The 18,897-nt window shown below is 41.4% G+C and overlaps 1 pseudogene across 1 annotated transcript in view; it reads left to right on the plus strand.

Moving 5' to 3' along the window:
• LOC147031549 (protein BTG4-like) overlaps nt 1-18,897 on the plus strand; it is a 102,795-nt pseudogene that overhangs the window by 22,703 nt on the left and 61,195 nt on the right. The window contains exon 5 of the transcript XR_015053406.1: nt 10,462-10,544. The product of XR_015053406.1 is annotated as a protein BTG4-like (transcript). The remainder of the gene's footprint in view (nt 1-10,461; nt 10,545-18,897) is intronic.

Genomic DNA, 18,897 nt, shown 5'->3' on the forward strand with positions numbered 1-18,897 from the left:
CATTAAGTACAAACAACAGTGACTGGTTTGTGTAGCTATATGCTGGAGAGGTGGGGATTCTGTGAAGTGAGGGGCAGGGGGAGGAAGGGAAGGAGAGTGAGTGGATTCATGCTCAGTTTATTTTTCCAGTGCTTTTGCCAAACCTGATCATATAACCTTTTCTGTAAGTTTTACAACACGTACACTTGACAATCTCTATTACATTGGATAGTCTTACCATCTATACGAAGGTATGTCGACACAATAAAGATGAGACTTTCATCATGGCTTTCAGTAGAGTGAGGTGGGGAAAAATTATGTCCTCCCCACACCCCCACCCTTCCTCTCCCCACAGATAAATACATCCTCCTCTGTACTTTTCTTCATTGTTCGTAAGACATTATTTTAATTTGAAATTGCTCACTGCACTGTTAGCCAAAGAACTCTCTGGTGTGGACGGTGGACGTTCAGGATACTGAGCACATAACAAATTGTCATCCATAAGGTTGAAATAACTCTCCAGAGGGTTGTCGTGGGTGCTCTTCCATGAGCCTTGACTGTATACAAAAAAACCCCATCTCTTTTGTCACAACATTCTGGTGTGAAACATGTATGTCACACAACAAAGTATTACAAATATACATGACAATTCTGATGATGATGATGATGATGAAGTCATTCTTGATGTGCTTTGGTGGATCCACGTCAAAACGAGAACGGCACTTGGTAGAGCGCATGCACTCGGTAGAGCCAGGCTGATAGGCCAGATCTGGATCAGGACCTGAACCAAAATCGAATCAGCTTGTTCTTGTCACCTAACCAACTCATCAGTCAAGTTTTGTCATAACCAGGTGACAACTTTTTGAGATTATATCGTCCATCGTCCGTCTCCGTCTCCGTCTCCGTCTCCGTCTCCGTCTCCGTCTCCGTCTCCGTCTCCGTCTCCGTCTCCGTCTCCGTCTCCGTCTCCGTCTCCGTCTCCGTCTCCGTCTCCGTCTCCGTCTCCGTCTCCGTCTCCGTCTCCGTCTCCGTCTCCGTCTCCCTCTCCCTCTCCCTCTCCCTCTCCCTCTCCCTCTCCCTCTCCCTCTCCCTCTCTCTCTCTCTCTCTCTCTCTCTCTCTCTCTCTCTCTCCTCTCCCTCTCCCTCTCCCTCTCCCTCTCCCTCTCCCTCTCCCTCTCTCTCTCTCTCTCTCTCTTTTTTTGAAAAATTCTCATGTCTGGATTCAGATCTTCACCAAAATCGAATCAATTAATCATTGTCCACCAAGTTTCATCCAAATCCGTCCACAACTTTTTGAGATTTTCTGCTCACAGACAGACACAGACAGACAGACAAACAGACATCAACAGGAGTGAAAACATAATGTCTGTCCACCTTCCATGGCGGAGGTAATTATATTCTGGCACAAAGGAATTTTCAAGTGTGTATCAAGTATGGTAAAAACAACTTGGTATAACATAGTATTGCTATTGTCAATTCTCCATGCTATCCCCAACAAAGCACTTCCGCTATTTTGAAAATACCACCATTATAGAACACTTATATTTGGCACCTTTTATCCACTGTTACACTCTAATTTTGACATCATTGTCATCATGATCATCAGATGACCTGATGGAGCCAAATCAGTGCTGGAACTTGCAGTAAGTGCTTCAGTCATGCGAGGGATTACCTGCAGAATGGTATACAATGCTCTACAGGTTCTACTGATGCTCTTAGAAAGATAACTTCTGCTCTTTTTTTTTTCAAAAGCAAATGTTTATCATTTCTCTCCTTGATTAACATAAATGAACAGCAGACAAGATGAAGTTTCACTGAAGCACTCAAATAAATAAATAAAAACCTTTCAAATACATCTCTGATCTGGTTTTGACATACCATGCTCTGTTACAGAACGTTGGTGCTGCGAAGCAGTTTTTTGGCAAGGGTTATATTGGGTGGTTTGCTATTGCCTTCCCAGCAGCAGTTAGGGGCAGGAATTTGGCCACAGTGCCAGCGATAGCTCGCCTACTCTTCACAATGGACACCATGGGATCTTTAACATCCACCAACTAATGCCAGCAGACGGGACGTCCAGTTTAACGTCCATCCATGAGGGACTTGATATACAGTCCATCCATACACATTGATAAATCACCCTGCCTTTGAAACACCGTGATGACAGTCTATAGCTGTTTGCATATTCTGTATTGGGGGGGGGGGGGATGGATGGGAAGGTGGGAATATTTTGAATAATAAATAAAATGGGGGAGGATATGTGGAGGAGTGTAGAGGGAATTAAGGCTGGAAGAGTGTGCATGATGGGGAATGCAGTGAGGGTAGGGGGTTAGGGGTATGTCATACCTGCCCCATCTTCCATACAAAATATGTAGATGGTCCTTTACTCAACTGCTTGTAATTTCAGATTGACTAATGGGGGAACAGGGTAAAACGGACCCCTTTTAAGGAGTTTCCAAATTTCATTCTTCTTTAGACTTGGTGTGCTATGTCTGTCAACGTTTTATCACTCCCCATCGCCATTGCCACGATTCACTTCACTCAAAATGAGACAATGAAAGTGCACGACCACAATATACTCTTAAAGTCTATCAAATTCTTTCGTATAGCTAAAGTTCATTGCGGGTCCAGACTCTCCAAGGAGTCAGATTGACCTGTTTTCCCCTTCAAGATTTGGATTTTGAGAACAGAAGATATTCTTTTGAGAGAATACAAATTTCTCTCAATAAGGATGTCAAACCAGAGACGGTGGTGTAATGGTTATAACGTCTGCTCTCTAAGTCTGGGAGATCAATGGTTCAAACCCTGACTGAGTCATACCAAATGCTGGGAGGGCAAACAATGCTGGGAAGGCAATGGTAAACCACCCAGTATAACCCTTGCCAAGAAACTGCTTCAACAGCACCAACACTCTCTAAAGAGTAATATAATAATAATAATAATACCACTCCTTTGCACCATTAAGGCACATACGGCTGCCAAGACAGTTTAAATGGCAAGTACAATCCTGGACAGGTCACAACTCCAACGCAGGTTACCCCAAATGGTTATTACCCCCAGTACATCGGTACTCATTTTGCCGACCTCAGAAGGGTGATAGGCTGAGTCAACCCCACCTGGTGTTAAGTTAATGGTAAACAGGGGCTCAAACTCAGGACCCTTAAGTCCCAAACCAACCACCCTAATCGCTAACCAATACCAGGCTTTCTCTGAAGAGTATGGTACATCAAAATCAAATCAAGGTCATGTAACGGATGTAACGTGCAAGCAGTTAGGGTGGAGGAGGAATGGTTGAGGTGAAGCAAATCAGAGAGAACTTGAAATGGGAGGACAATTAAACTTCGTCATTTTAATAATATTAATAGTTCTTTACAAGATCAAGGCTCATGGAAGAGCGAGGTGACAGATTGTATGAACTGGCAGTGGGGCAGTGGTTGGACGCAATAAGCAAGGGGAAGAATGAAGTATAAAACAGGAGAGAGCGGAGGGGAGGAAATCCAGTAAACCTACAAGAGGGTTTGGTTCAGACTCGGTCGAGTTATTACTTAATAGGGGTTTAATAAAAAAAAGTCGCTGTGAGATTGGGAGATGATATGAGATGGCAATGTGCCACCTACTTGAAGTTCTGGAGGGAAGTGTAATAGAACAGGCTCTGGAAGGCAGTTCCATCGACTGGATAAGCGAGGAACAGAATAGTTAAGGTGTACAGTCAGTCTAGATCTTTTCATTCCTTCAATTTCAATACTAGTTGAGAGACTGTAGTAAAGTTCAGTAACTTTGGGTCTATAATGTGTGATGTTAAGTTTGCAAGGTACGAGCAGTATTTTCATTCGGCGGTGATGTAAAAATGAATGGAGCTGAAAAGATTGCGCCACAAGAGATGTGGATGTGCTGTGCATGGTGAAAATCCAAGGATGAACATGAATGAGGTATATTAACAGAGGATGAGTCACTATCTACACTAATATAAGATTTTTCAACTACCGCATACACCTGAGCTTCTATACATACTGTACAGTCGATGACTAGTGGAGAATTTCGATCCACCTCTAACACAACCTTTCATACATACTCAGCGTCAGAAGATACTAAGTGAGGGTTTCAAGGTTACAAGAACACAGTAATACAAGTTAGCAAGGGAAAGTTAGGTTAATAAAAATCGAATATCACAATGTACCAATTGAGACTGCCGATTTGGAAAACCCAGCATCACAAGCAATAGTGGCCTGGGATTGCACTACCTGTCATACAAACACAACATCACGAGCTATTAAGTGAAAGCTCTTCCTGCTCAGCTAAAATGAGCAAATGAGAAGACCAGAATAAACCAGTGAGACCCATTGTTAGTCACCAAGTGAGAAAGTGAAATTCATTAGATGTGAACTCTTCTGTGCAAAAAAACAAACAAACAAGAAATAAACATCACGTTGGGGTTACTGGGCCATAATTTTATTTTCCAAGCCCGCAGTACCAGCTTCAATTGGGGGAGCAGGGGCAAGCCAGCATGGCGCCACCAATGTCCTGGGACCAATTACTGTAATGGGCAGAGACAGCTTGGCAAGGAGCCGGCTGTGGAGTTGGGTCTGGAACCGTGCAGAAGCTGGAGATGGAGCCGGGGACATTATTAACCTTGTGGTTAGATCCTCAACATTCAAAGTCTATCTCAGTACATAGCTCGGAATCACTTATGAAGAGGGCTTAAGCAATATAGAGCTGTTTCTCATCGTAGATGTAATATTGTCAATCTGTGTACCATCTCTCATGTCTACACACACGCACACACAATATGTATATATATATATATATATATATATATATATATATATATATATATATATATATATATATATATATATATATATATATATATATATATATATATATATATATATATATATATATATATAAAGCCAGAGAGGGAAAAGAAGGAGCAAGTAGATATTGAGGATGACAGAAGAGCATGAAGGAAGGGATTTTAGGTTTTGTTACTCTAACATGAAATAATTTTCTCTTTGAAAGGTTCATTTTTCACTCTCGCTATCGGCTTATCCAAAAGACAAGGGCTTTTTTTTGGTGGGCGATGTTTTTCCATCTCGTTTTTACTTTTGCTACCCATCTGTTTCTCATTGTTAATCAGTACACTTTGTACAACAACCAGATGCTGTGACGTTCCTTTGTGTGTATTAACACCACAAAAGTACTCCATACCATCCTTAAGAATGCGTGTGTAATAACTGAAGCGGCATGCCAGCCACACAGTTGAACATTCCCAGCAGTGAGTGCAGGTTTGAGGCTCTGCACCCCCTCTCTCCCTCCCCAAACCCCTTCCTACTGACTACCCCTCCTCTCTTCCCCTCCAGGCCAGATAACAAGTATGGAGTGCACGGCCGGCAGGAACAACAAACAGTTTTTCTTTCTCATTAAGGAGCCGGCTTGACCGAGCTGCTGTGCTTGGGTTTGCCTGAATGTGTATGGAGTACCTGTGATCCACAAGGATCATGTCGATGACATACAGCATCACTCGCTGGACCCAAAACCGCACATCTTTCCGGAGGAACGTACTTTGCCATCAATCGATTCGGCTGAAGAGCCATAATCCTGAGTCGAACTCCATCACATGATGCTCAGGCATGATTCCCTCCATTCATCCAACCATCCATTTCTCCACTGACTCCACACACTTATCAGACTCACCTTTTATCGATTGTCTTTGTCCTTTTCACTTGACAACATCACTCTATACCCCGAGATGTCCAAGACCTGTAACTAGAACATTCCTTTTTCTTTTTCACTGTCTTTCCCTTCTTCTGCTTGTTCGCTCTGTCTTGCTCCGTCTGAAGGAACCCTGGGCGGGTGAGAAGGGGGTGGGTGGAGGGGTTAAGGCAGAACGAGCGGGGGTAGAGTGGGGGAGATCCAGTTCTCTGGAATGCGGACAGAAAGGCGGCTCAATGCGAGCAGGCAGGCATGGCGAATTTCATCTCCCACAGCGCTCTGCTCACATCGCAACCTTCCTCCGGCTCGCTTTCCGATACCTTATGAAACGCACTTCATCACAGCATTCACTCGCACTCACTCACTCGTCCCAAACAGCTCATACACTCAATCAACCTTACTCTCTATCACATTACACACTCACATTGCACTGGTATCTCATTTACAACTAGTAAAACCCACTATTCATCATGCCATGTGCTCGCACATTCACATCATCATCTCGTTCATTAATTTCACTCCAAATTCATTCACTACTACTCCTGCTACTCTTACTACAAACACGACTTGCTAACGCCATACTCAAACACTTACTTGCTTTATCTCACACTCCATTAAGACTCACTCATATACCTTACGAAAGCTACCCTCCATGGGGTCACACCTGCTTACAACTAACACTTCACCGTCACACCTCAGCTCACCCACTTCCTCCAGCCTACAATTACCACTCCACAGCTCACACTCATTTCACCAGCATTTTGCACTTTCACTACCTTTGCACTCATTCGCACCTCAGCACTCTCCATACCTCAACATCATAACTTGCGCATTTAACCTTGAACTGTGGATCTTCATTCATGGCCCTCGCACTCTGCACATCTTTGGGGTACGACTCACAAATGCTCCTTCGACTGCCACCTCGTATACGGTACCTCCACTCCTCCAACCCTGCAGGTAGGGCATTGCAGCACCAAGTCCCAGATCTCTGCAAGCACTTGCTTGTAGACGTGTTCAAGATCCGGCGTAGCGGTACCTTGAGGCAAGAAGAGGCCATTTTGTGCTCATTCCCTGGCAAAATTGTAAACTTCTCCTATTTCGTACAGGGACATCTCACCAGCTGTTCACCTCACCTCATCCCCTGGCATCAGTGGGAACACCTCACCTTATTAATGATGCAACCAGCAGACCAAATTCTTAAATTAATCCCATCAAAACATACATTATTTGAGATAAATTAATTAATTCTCCCTTTCACCTTGATTTTCCAACTTCATGTCCATCCTCAGTTAGGTATTCACTTCCTCAACCTTTCTCAACCAACCATCTCTCTGCACTTCACTTCCTCTTTCCTTGCTCTTGATTGAACAAATGTCTCAAACGATTTTTTTTAAATTTTCTTCTCACTTCCACTCCATCCCACTCTTTTTTTTTCCTTTCTCCACGTTTTTTCTATTTTTTGAAAACTCCCTCCAAGTCCCCCTCCCCCATCCTTGTTTCTTTTCAATCCCACTTTCGGTCTATTAACCCTTTACCCCCTGTTGTTATGCTCTTACATGAGCCAACATCTGGAGCGTGTTCAATTACCAAGTTCCCTATAGAGCGCTCGCCAAACGGCTTAAGCACTCCAGCAAGCGCTCCATTCGAAACCGTTGACAAGGAACGCCTGGCTTGGCAAGAGCAAGCCCTGCTGCTTGGTAACTGAACACACCTGTATAAGCCTAATTTGTCGTCTGCAATTGTGCCTGTCTTATTCTCCTGGAGTTTTATATCCTTGCTCAACCAACCCTTTGAACTTGCCTGCACATATATAAATATATCGTTGCCTTTCATCTTCAACCTCCCAGGTGTTTCCAACATGGCTTTCTGTAGCTCCTCTTTCCGTAATTATATTTCCACCTATCTCCCACCTTTCTTTTAGCTTTCTCACCTGGCTTGAGATCAACTTCCTAATCTGGCTATCTGATTATTCTACCATCTAGCTCTTTTTCAATTCTCCCAGCATGCTCTCCTCCAACTTTTGGATACTGATCTTTACTGGCTCCTAACTTCTCCTTCTGCCACATCCCTCACCGATATTTTCTTTCATCCTTCCAATTCTACATCACCCACTTTCCTCTGGCTCTTTTGTGCCACAGTTTTTTTTTTGACAACAAGGGCACTCAGTAGAGCACATACCTCCACCATGCAATGCCTGATCCCCGAGAACATATCTGGCCCAATACATGTTTGAAACATGATGATATATATCGTTTTTGGCCAGATCTCTCATAAGTGAAGAATCAGTTAATTATTAAATAATTATTGTACCCAGATCTAGATTCGGATCTTCACCAAAATTGAATCAATTCTTCCTAGTGGTACTCCCAACCTGTCCACCAAGTTTCGTGTGAATCCATGCATTACCTTTTGAGATGTCGTGCTACGTATCGTTTTTGGCCAGGTCTCTCAATGATGAAGAATCACTTTAAAATTCTCAGTTCTGGATCTGGATTCGGATCTTTACCAAAATTTAGCGTTGGCGTCCTTGGCCAGTCCCCTATACAAACAAAAAAATTTCAAAACGATTGCTTGAAAACTGTGGCCAGAAATCATGTGACAAATACACAGACAGGCAGAAAGACAGGCAGACAGACAGACAGATAGACAGACAAATGCTTCAGACCAACACACTTTGCAAAAAAAAAAAATTTCGCCAAGTAACAAGCAAGCAGACAGACAGGGGTGAAAACATAACCTCCTTCCACCTTCGGTGGTGGAGGTAATAACCTCACCTCACCTCTCTCTCGGGCTCCAGTTTTTCCCATTTCACTCAACTCCAGGAACCCAACCTTAGTTTACTTTTGTCATCTATCCCCTAATCCCCCAACATATCTCATGCCAAGTTATTCATGTAATCAACCTCATAATCATCATCATATACCATGCTCTGCACAGACCATCGGATTTGCCAAAACAGTTTCTGTGGTTCGGCTACAATCCTGGTCAGGTCGACTCGCCCGCCACTCCAACTCAGGAAGTTAGGCAGGAATTTGGACTTTGTTCATGGTGCCTGCCACCCAACGCTCGCTTACTCTTCACGAAGGACAGCGTGAGATCTTTAATGTCCACCAACGAATCCACCAACGTCCACCAACGTCCTGCCTGTGAAACACCAGAATGGCAGTTTATAGCTAGGTCGGGATTCGAACCAAGGCTAGAGAGCTTAGAGGGGAGTGTGTGTACCTCGAGAGGAGTCTCGGCCATCCTGCCAGCTCCATACTCAACCTCACAGTTCCCCAACTAAACTAACAGTTCTCTAGTTCCTCCACTTTTGATTGCAATACAACTTCTCCATTACCAGTCATTTAGCGAACCCAATTTACTTTACATCGGATGCTATTCAAGGGTAATGGTTGAACTTCCTTCTTATCCCAGATTTCTGTTTGCCTTTCTTTTCTCACCTGATTTGTTATTGCCATACTTCTTCTCTGGAGGCAACAATTAAGGTTCCCAGCCACAACTAGTCGTAAACTTTTCCGCTCGTGAGAATCTACCTACTTCACCGCAAATAGTCCTCTACCACAAAATAGAACAGGAATTTGGAATTTTGTCAGGGTACTGCCACAAATACCAGACTCGGTGGTGTTGATGGTCCGAGCGTCTGCTCTGAGTCTAGCAGGTCAATGGTTCAAACTCCATACCAGACCAATGACTTTAAAAAGGTGCGTGCTGCTTTCTTGCTTGACGCTCAGCATTTAAAAGGAGAGAGCATGGATAAACAATGCTGGGAAGGTAAGGGAAAACCACCCAGTAAAACCCTTGCCAAGGAACTGCTCTGGCAGTACTAACGCTCTCTAAAGAGTATGGTACATCAAATCAAAAAAGTCTGGCACATGATGTCTTACTCTTTTCAAAACGTACCGTGGGGGTCTTAAATGCCCACAAATGAATGCAAGCACATGGGTCAGCTGATTGAACAGCTCTTCTGAAGTACGACGCACTCATTCATGTAACCCAATAAATGAACCCAGGGCCGATAGTTGGGTAGTAAAGCTCCCTCTTCAGCATAGGGGAAGGTTTATAACTGTTGTAGGGTTTGTTTCTATAATTAGTGCCCCCAATTTTTAATGGTACCCAAGAGTTTCCTGGACCCCTCGGAGTACTAAACCACCATTTAGGTTTTTGTCCCTTTTTCTCTGCCAATGTCCTTGGACTTGCAGAAAGAAGTTGTGCCTCAATAATGGGAATGAATGGTAAGGTATGCGTGGTTGACATAATTTATTTTGGTCTTGACCTAATTTTAAGGTCATGACATAATTGTAACATTTTTCATAACTCGACTAAAGGTTTTTTTTCCAACCGGAACGAAATTGCTCTTATCTCTCTCTCTCTCTATAGATAGCCTATAGCAAGGCATATTTAAGCTTAATTTACATCAACCCCTCTGGGTTAAATGTCAAGGTCAAATAGTGGTTTGAACAAACAAACAAAAAAAAAAACAACACGTTTTCTGTTGTCGCTCAATTTTACCAATGTGGACTCTCAAAGACAACTTGGCCTTCCAAGATGTTCTTGCATCATAACAGTGGACTTGCATTGAAGGTGTGCACCTGATATTTGATTTGTGTCCTTTACCTAATTTTTTTGGGATGGTGACCCAATTAACAAAAAACACCTTTGTGATCATAACTTGAATAATTTTCCTGTGATTTTCATGATGTTGAGTTTTATGAATGGATTGGAGATGGGGACATATTTTCCTAATTTACACTCTCTCCCTAAATGTTGAAGATCAATGTCATATGGCGGTCGAAAAAAATATACAGCCTTCTTTGGATCACGGGTCAAGGGTGAGCCGAAGACCATCACCAAGGGTAAGTCGTGGTTTGGGGGGGGGGTGCAGGGATATCAAGATATCTTGTTGAAAGAGTGAGTTTGCTCCCTTTGAGCAAACTCAAAGTTTGCTCCCTGTGAGCTCCCTTATTTTCCTATTACTCCTGTTATCACCATTGTTTATATCCTTTGCGGGCGAGGGTACCTACTTGTGTTGTGCGTCATTGGTATCACAATGACTGAGAGCGTTAAAAGATGTCCGAATAAGCTCTCTTGCATGGTGATTGCTTGCTATAATGTAAACTTCTGCATATCAACGTGACCATTGCACATTGCCTATTTTGAGTAGTGGCCCATGACACTGACCTGGGGACAGTGGTTAAAGTGGAGAGGAAGGGGCAGCTACATCCCCCAACTATGATCATTGTTTCGGAGACTTCCCCCACTCCCATAGCTTCATGGAATAAGGGGCCAAAGGGGAATTGTATCAGTTGATTGATTGGATATTTGACATTTTCTAATACTTTTCTGAGAAGAATGTCGATGTAGTAAGTTAGGCAGTGCACCCCCTCCCCCCATGCCCCCTCTCTCATCCCCAGGTCCAGTTTTCCACTTTAACCACAGCCTGTCGAGATCTTCTCCTAATCAAACTCCTGTTCCTCTGCTCACCTTTTCGTTTTTGTTCCAGCATCTCCATGTGGCCAAATGCCAGCTTTCACACCTGCATTTTCCCCACTTCCTTCTCCGATCTTTCAATTTCTCGAATGACTTTCAATTACACAATTTCTTAATTACCATTTAACATCCCCATCACCTTAAGCTGAACATTAGAATTCAACTCAATCTTTCGGCAGTACCTAATGTAGCAATAATATAAAAGGTATCAGAGTATCGTTTACATCCAGATAATTGGAGTTGGGACAATGATGACCTGCACAATCTCCCCTGATGGTTCATTCCATGACACAGCGCCCCTTGCTGTTATCGCATCGAAATGGCGGCTCGTATTGGATTTATTTCCACATAGCTGAGAGGGAGGCACGCGACAAACGTGATATCCTGCCACGTTATACCCCCATTGCTTTGTGACGTCACTCTCCTCGTATATATTTATGTATATATATATATATATATATATATATATATATATATATATATATATATATATATATATATATATATATATATCTCACCCTTATCGTGGTTCTTAATCTAATTATTCTGTTGTTCCCTCGCCTTATTCTATCCCAACTACTTGACCTCGTTCTTCTGACCTCCCATCTTGGTTCTTTTTGGTGTCTTACACTTTATAAACACAATTCTCACTTACATCTTAATGCTTCTGCCATTTTACAAATCGAAACAACGTGTACTCAACAATCCATGGACTTAATTTCCTTGCACTTCAAAATATAGGATAATCACAGAGAACTGACAATGTGAGATCTTTATTCTTTAATCAACCTCGACCATTCACTAAGGAATGGGAGGGACTGTTGTAGTGTGTGTGTGTGTGTGTGTGTGTGTGTGTGTGTGTGTGTGTGTGTGTGTGTGTGTGTGTGTGTGTGTGTGTGTGTGTGTGTGTGTGTGTGTGTGTGTGTGTGTGTGTGTGTCCGAATACAGGTCAACTTTCATATAGATCATCCATTCACACATCAAACATAAGCTATATGCTCAAGCGACACTTGAAATTGCAACAAAGTTTTCTAATTTAATGTGACAAGTGAAGAATGTAAAGATTCTGTGCAGCATCTGGAGCCACAGCACATTGAGTTTCAAGACAACGTTCGCAGCATTTGGAGCACATCTCAGACCATTGACACCATTGGCATGCCCGGACGACCTCAGGACCAGTTCGGACGAAGTTGTCTAATTTAACCATAATATTTTCATGTCTAATTTACCCATAAGTTGATTTTATACCTTGAATGTGGATTATGTCCATTTCAACAACGCCGCTCCTGAAGGTGAGTTTGTCCGCATCACGATCTACTGTAACCTCCATCATTCATTCCACGTCATGAAAAAAATTATCTCACACCCAAGCAGCTTTGCACAGCAATTAAAGAGAATTAGAAATTTTGCATTCAAAACACATCTGCTAAATTATAAATTTAAAAAAATGATTTTTTTAATCTATAAGGAAGTCACGCTCATTGTTTTGTTGTGTGACAGGAGTTGTACAGACAAATATCCCAACAAGGCTCTGCATTGTTAAATGCTTTGTCTTGTTTTATTTGAAATGCAAAATTGTCTTTTTTTTCACTTTATATTATAAAGATGAGATTAGAGGAGACTAAGAACTTAAAAAGGCACTTTGAGTTGCTGGAAAGATTGGCTATAAAAGTCATAGTGTGATATGCTACAGGATGGCTGGGGTGGAAATTGGTCTGAGGTTAGGGTGATTTGGGAGGTGGGAGGGGTACGTGAGCAGTTGGAAGAAGACAGCCATGTGAGAACTAGGATTCATGTGAAATGAAGAGCTAAATGCAGGAAACAGAAGAAATAAAAGATGGGATTGATGTGATGAGGAGTACATTGAGTTTGGGGGACACTAGAAATGAAAAATGGGGTTGAGGGAGCTCTGAGCATGAGAATGTAGGTACAATGGAAGGCGGGGGAAGCAGAGAGGGTCGTGGAGACCCCATGGAGCTGCCGGGCTGGGCTTTTGTCATGATAATAGACCCTTGTGCTGGAGCTCTAGCTCCAAGAGGGGGTGAGTAGGATGAAAAAAAGGGGAATTAGGGGGTGGATTATGAGGGAAAATGGGAGTGCAGGATGAGAAGGGGATTTGCAAGGTGAGGTTCCAATAGGGAAAGTGGGTGGAAAGAAGCGTAAGGGGTATAATTGGGAAAGGGAGGAAGAGATTGGAGCAATAACAAAATGTAAAATTACAACACAGGGATGTTCAGCGAAACATAATATAAAGTTTAAGAACTTTCCATAATAAGTTAAATTAAACATTTCATCTGAGTGACTCAACAAATCGATCCGGGAGGGGTAAATGATGGCTGCACACACAAATCGTTTTGAAAAATATTTCACAACAGAGACCGAGTTGTTATATGAAAAATACTAAATGTACACACACACACACACACACACACACACACACACACACACACACACACACACACACACACACACACACACACACATATATATATATATATATATATATATATATATATATATATACATATTACTAAAACAGAGAAAGACAAAACGATTGCAAAAAAATCACTGCAGATTCAGCATTTTTTTATTAATTGGACTTGATTGCTTTCAAATCAGCCACTAAGATGAATAAGTCAAAGCACCAATTCATATGGGGAGAATGATGTCCTGGCAGCAAGTCAATGTGATTGGTCAATTGACAGGCAGGTGACATGATCTCGTGGGCACCTGGCGGTGAGGTTAGTGATTGGACACCGATTCAGCCAATCAGCTAACTACACTGCCTGGTGCCACGACACGAGGAAAAGTTGAAGTTCAGTTGCTGTCTTGTCAGGAAAACTTTCTTCTTTAACAACAACAACAACAAAAAAAAATTCTTTGAAGGAGAAGCCTCTCTGTGTTATCTTTGCTCAGTAACATTTCAAAAGAAAGTAATAATAAAGTTTTGTGTACATCAAATTCCCACGGTTGAATCCAGGTTGGATTGTTTAGTGTTCTCATGTTGATCAGTGCTTCATGATGCATGGAACTCAGGTTCAAATCCCATATACTCCATATGTTTGTCCATCGTCTTCTCCTTCATGTCCATCTCATATTCATGTAAAGTATACTGGTGTCTACGAATGTCTTTGTCCTGTTTGTGATATATGACCCCAGCTCCAATCAATATAAAAAGAAAGTTGTACAGATTTGAAACTTGCATTGATATTGTGATGACCAAAGTTTTACCTGTTGAAAATCATTGAACTTTAGAGACTTGACCCGGTACCAGCAGCTCTGGAGTGAGGGAGATGGATCATAAAGCTCATATTTCAGGTGAAACTGGCGGCAGGCTTTAGCTTGCCTGACAACAGATGCTTTTATCAGGTTTTAGAAGGTGCTTTAAGCTGTCAGTGGCAATAGCCGTGGTGAAGTGGTTGTTTTAAGCGTCACAGACTCATAATCGTCATAATGTACCTTGTATGTCCACTGATTGAAGAACAAGGATGATAGAAATATAAAGTATGGACACGTTGTTGCAGCCTGGTGTTGGCTTAGTGGCAAGGGTGGCTGGCTTAAGATACTAGGGTCCTGATTTTGAGCCCCATTTTCCACTCAATCAACACCAGGTGGGGTTGACTCAGCCTGTCAACCATCTGAGGTTGGTGAAATGAGTACCAGAGTACTGGTAGAGGGGCACATCAGCAGTGGCACAGCTGCGCTTCCAAGAAATGATAGCCACCTGGCTGCCATGTGTAAGAACAGAACATGTTGTTACACCTCTCACAATAATATATTGAGGTGCTGAAATTGAAACGAGTCAAAACCATGCCTCTGGTCATATCCCATGCTTTTGGAACTCTCACATTCCGTTTTCATTGCAAATCTGTTTTCCTGTAGCATTTAAAGATATCTCCATTCCCAGATTGCTAGCTTTCTCCATGAGTGATAACTTATATTAATGCCATTTTCTAATCAGCTCTTCCAGCATGGCCCGATTTAGTGTAACTGATCTCTCTGATTCCCTGGGAAACATGTGTTATCACTGTAAAGACAATGATACAACTTATCAAGCAGTTTCTCATTCCAATAACAGAATGACAGCAACTGCTCCTCCTCTCACATCACAATAGGAGAATATCAGAAGCTGACCAGGTACTTCAAAACAGGACATTTAATCTCGGCAAATCCTCATATCCTGACAGTAAGGACCATAAAGCCACCCCGTTGATATAGACTCCTACGATAAACCTCTGGAAGATGTTTAGTCCTTTGAACTTCAGGGTATCAGCATCAGCCTTGACCTTTTGTCGACACCATATTTTGAAAGTGCCCTTCAAAGCCACACGCACAAACTGGGAATTTGTTTATTGTACAAGAGACCATCGCTTATATTTTGTGCCATTACCCCTGCGTCCCACATCTTATTTGGATGCTTTGGAGCCCAAATCTCTGAGAATCATTTACGTAACCAATAAAGGGACAGAGGAACAGTGACTATTGATTTCTCATTGCAGACAGGTCAGTGGCCTCTTGTTCTTCCATCTCATCTCACATAGTCTTGCACCGTATGCCCTTACAGTTGCTCTGCTATTGTCAACCCCTACGAGGACGAATGCATTCATCAGTAACACTCCACATGTTAACCCTCCAAAGTCCTGACTTCACACTCAACCTTGTTTCTCCTTTTGTCCATTGTGCCCAACAACACTCTTCCCTCCAATACTTCAATTTTGTGGAGTTGTTTATTTCATCTCGTTTCGTCTCCGATTCGTCCCCATGATCAATTTTAATTATTTTTCCTACATACTGTGTATCTCTCTTTCTCCATCATTTTCATTCATTCATCCATTGTCTATCTGTTCTCATCTGCTCTATCCTTTAACTTTAACCCCCCCCCTCCATTCTGTGTTGTAATTATCTTCATTGATCTTTAATTCTGTATCGATAAAAAGCTTTCTGCTCTTCCATTAGCTGAGGCGAGATTTTTGAAACCAGTAAAGCTTTGAAACCATTCATCCACAACAAACTGGAGAAACAATCTGGATAAAAAGTTGTCAGTGATATTATTTAATAAATAAGGACATACATTATGCAGTCATAAGCCTCGAGTATTCTCAGGTTATAGTGACTATTAAATTATCTGATTAAAAAGTTGGGGAGTCAGCATTACCACGGCTTTAATTTCAAACAACACCACATACCAACCTAGCACCTGGTTTTGGGGAACAATTATTCACAAAGATGTTGCCACTCCAAATGTACTTGATTTAACAGAGTCGACTGAATTAATAAATTGTGGAAATTATGAATAAAGACAATAATGCTGTTAATTTTCAGAAAACACTTTCAGTCTGATCAATCCCATCAATTTGCCTTCTGTCATGGTCACATTATATACGAGTAATACGCATCCACAACCATCCCTGATCATGTTGGGAAACGTCGGCCGAGGCCCTCATTTTTTTCCGCCTTCACTCGTTTTAAATTTTTTCTCCTAAACCACCTGAGCAATTAACACAAAACTTGTAACAAAGGAACGCCTACCCATGGAGAATTATTGAACAAAGTTGCATGATGATTGGATGGAAAATGCGGCCGACGTTCCAAAAAGCCTGTTTTCTGTAGGATAGGATGTTTCACGTATCAGGGATAAACGGCCTTGACCTCGCTTTGCATGGCCTTGGCTGAACTATTGAAATGTACTCTTCCTATTGCAGAAATGGATTGAAATGTTTAACCTCAAGAGATGTTTTATAGTTTGACACGACCTGGCGACCAGCCCTGCACCTATAGCCTTCAAAACCCTTTCTGCACCTATCTTTCTTATTTCCACTATATATATATATATATATATATATATATATATATATATATATATATATATATATATATATATATATATATATATATATATATGTAATCTGCCATTGGTTAGCCCACAATTTTGAGGATTATTTTGTTTTTGGTTTACAAAAATAATCTCCCAACCTCCATAAAAACCCATCACATCAATTTGCTGATTAAAAAAACAAACAAAATGATTTCCATTTCTTGCTTCATATTTTACCATTTCCTATTGCCTCAGAAAATTAGCAATATAGATTGGTTAGTTCCACTTTCAGCTTCTATAGTTGTATATATATATATATATATATATATATATTTTATCCCATTGGACAATGTTATACAGAGTTGATAAAAGATGGGTACCATTCGAATTAATGTTTCAGATAACCTGAAGAACTGGATGTCATAAAACTGTGAAGGTTAGAGTTTGCTGACACATGATCATAGCTTTTCTTGATCGTAATCAAAATTGTAGTGAGCACCGCATGCAGATGAAGTGAGCATCACGCTGGCGATTGTCGTTAGTGATTGCACCCACATTATAGCAACCAGCTAACTACACTGCCAAGGCGCTGCTCACCATGTGGAGATAGATGAGATGCCAAAGGAGAGAGAGTGTGGTGGGGTCAGAAGAAAATCAGGATGTCAACCTGTCGTGGGGAGTGGGTGGGGAAATAATATAGGAGAGGAAATTAAGTGATGAGTCAAAATTAAATGAGCTAAACAGGTGAGACGATGCTCATTTACAATGCTGTGTACTCCAGTTTTACTTAGAAGTTACTGTGCAGATGATTATGTGATTCAATGGACAAATGCCATCAACTTGCTGCAATTCATAATTTATTAATTTTATTATAAACATAAGTATCAGATATTTGTAAATGTTAGAGAATGGTTTCATAAGTATGCTTCATTAAAGAGATTTTTTGTGAGCCATGCACCTTGATCCCCAAGTTATCTTTCAGTGCATAGGTAGGAGCAATTGATCACATAAGTTTTGAAGGAATAAGTTTTGAAGGTATGTGTGTGTTGTCTTTTGTCACCAAATATTGATGAGTGTTTCTGTTTAAGTGTAAAATCCATGTAATTTCTAATACACGTCAGATAAAAACATAAACAAACAAGAAGGGCACTCGGTAGAGCGCATACCTCCACCACACAATGCCTGATACAATAGACCATAGGCCCAATACATTTTTGAAATATCATGCGAAATATCGTTTTTAATGTGATCTCGCAATGGTGAAGAATCGCTTTTAAAAATAAAAAAAAAATTCTCATACCCAGATTCAGATCTTCAGCAAAATCAAATTACTTTGTCCTTGTCACACCCCCAACCTGTCCACCAAGTTTCGTTTGAATCCGTCCACAACTTTTTGAGATGTCACGCTTTCTATCATTTTTGGCCCGATCTCTCAATGTTGAAGAATCATTAAAATCATACTAATCGGCTTTGGATCCGGATCTTCATCAAAATCTAATGAGTTCATCATTGTCACACACCCAACCTGTCCACCAAATTCCATCAGAATCCGTCCACAACTTTTTGAGATAACCTGCACACAAACAAATCGACAGATAAACAAAAAAATTAGACAAACACGAAAAAGTCATCGTGCAGAGAAGGATACTTGCAAAATCCACCACCCTCACCAAAGGTTGCCATGGATACATCAAATTGTCCATTTCATTAGGATTAAAATTGTCAATCTTAATCATAGCTCAGGTCAATCGGATGAAAGTTGATTATTTTTCAGATTGAAATTGATGATTTTAGAAGCTTGACCTTGAGTTGACCTTTGACCTCAAAAATACTTGGTTTCCCAATTTGGTAATGCACTATGCAATTGGTGTTTAATTTTCAACTCAATCGGATGAAAAATGACA

Source organism: Eptatretus burgeri, chromosome 2, assembly GCF_056783735.1.
Source record: "Eptatretus burgeri isolate ZD-2024b chromosome 2, Ebu_testis_v1, whole genome shotgun sequence".
NCBI lineage: Eukaryota > Metazoa > Chordata > Myxini > Myxiniformes > Myxinidae > Eptatretus > Eptatretus burgeri.